Source organism: Mus pahari, chromosome 1 (assembly GCF_900095145.1).
Source record: "Mus pahari chromosome 1, PAHARI_EIJ_v1.1, whole genome shotgun sequence".
In the NCBI taxonomy this organism is placed as follows: Eukaryota; Metazoa; Chordata; class Mammalia; order Rodentia; family Muridae; genus Mus; species Mus pahari.
The window spans coordinates 110,739,206-110,739,958 of record NC_034590.1 but is presented as its reverse complement, the minus strand read 5'-3'; positions in this window follow the sequence as shown (position 1 = coordinate 110,739,958).

Genomic DNA, 753 nt, shown 5'->3' with positions numbered 1-753 from the left:
CTGTCCTGGAACTCACTCTGTAGACCAGGCTGGCCTCGAACTCAGAAATCCACCTGCCTCTGCCTCCCGAGTGCTGGGATTAAAGGCATGCGCCACTATGCCTAGCTAGTATCTTTTAAAAATAGATTTTTCTTTTAAAGGAGACTGGACTTGAACTCATGGTCTCTCTGCCCCAGCCTTCCAAGTGCTAAGATTACAGGCAGGGGCCACCATACTTGGCTCCAGCGGATTCTATTCACGTTCACTGGAAGATGGACTTTAATATACTAGGGGCCACAGAGGCTGCCTCTAGGTCAATGTTTCTCAACTTGTGCGCCACAACCCCTTTGCAGAGGTGGGTGTGGGTGTGGTCAAATATCAGATATCCCGAATGTCAGATATTTACATTTTGGTTCATCATGGTAACAAAATTACAGTTATGAAGTAACAACAAAAGTAATTTTATATTTGGGGGTCACCTCAAGACGAGGAACTGACTCTATTGAAAGGCTGCTGCATTAGGAAGGCTGAGAGCCATTTGTGCTAGGGGGCTAGGCTAAATGAGGGGGACCCACCTCTCAGCTTTCAGGAAGCTACCTCCTATCGCAGGGTGGTCATTGCTGGGGAAGCAGATATTTGTGTCACCCATGCTCCTGTGACAATCATTCACTGGTTCCCCAAGCTGAACAAGGATACGGTTGTTCCTTTGGTCTGTTATCAGTGCCCTAATTAGGGTGTTTGTTCATATCTGTTGAGACAATTATTGCCTTGAGT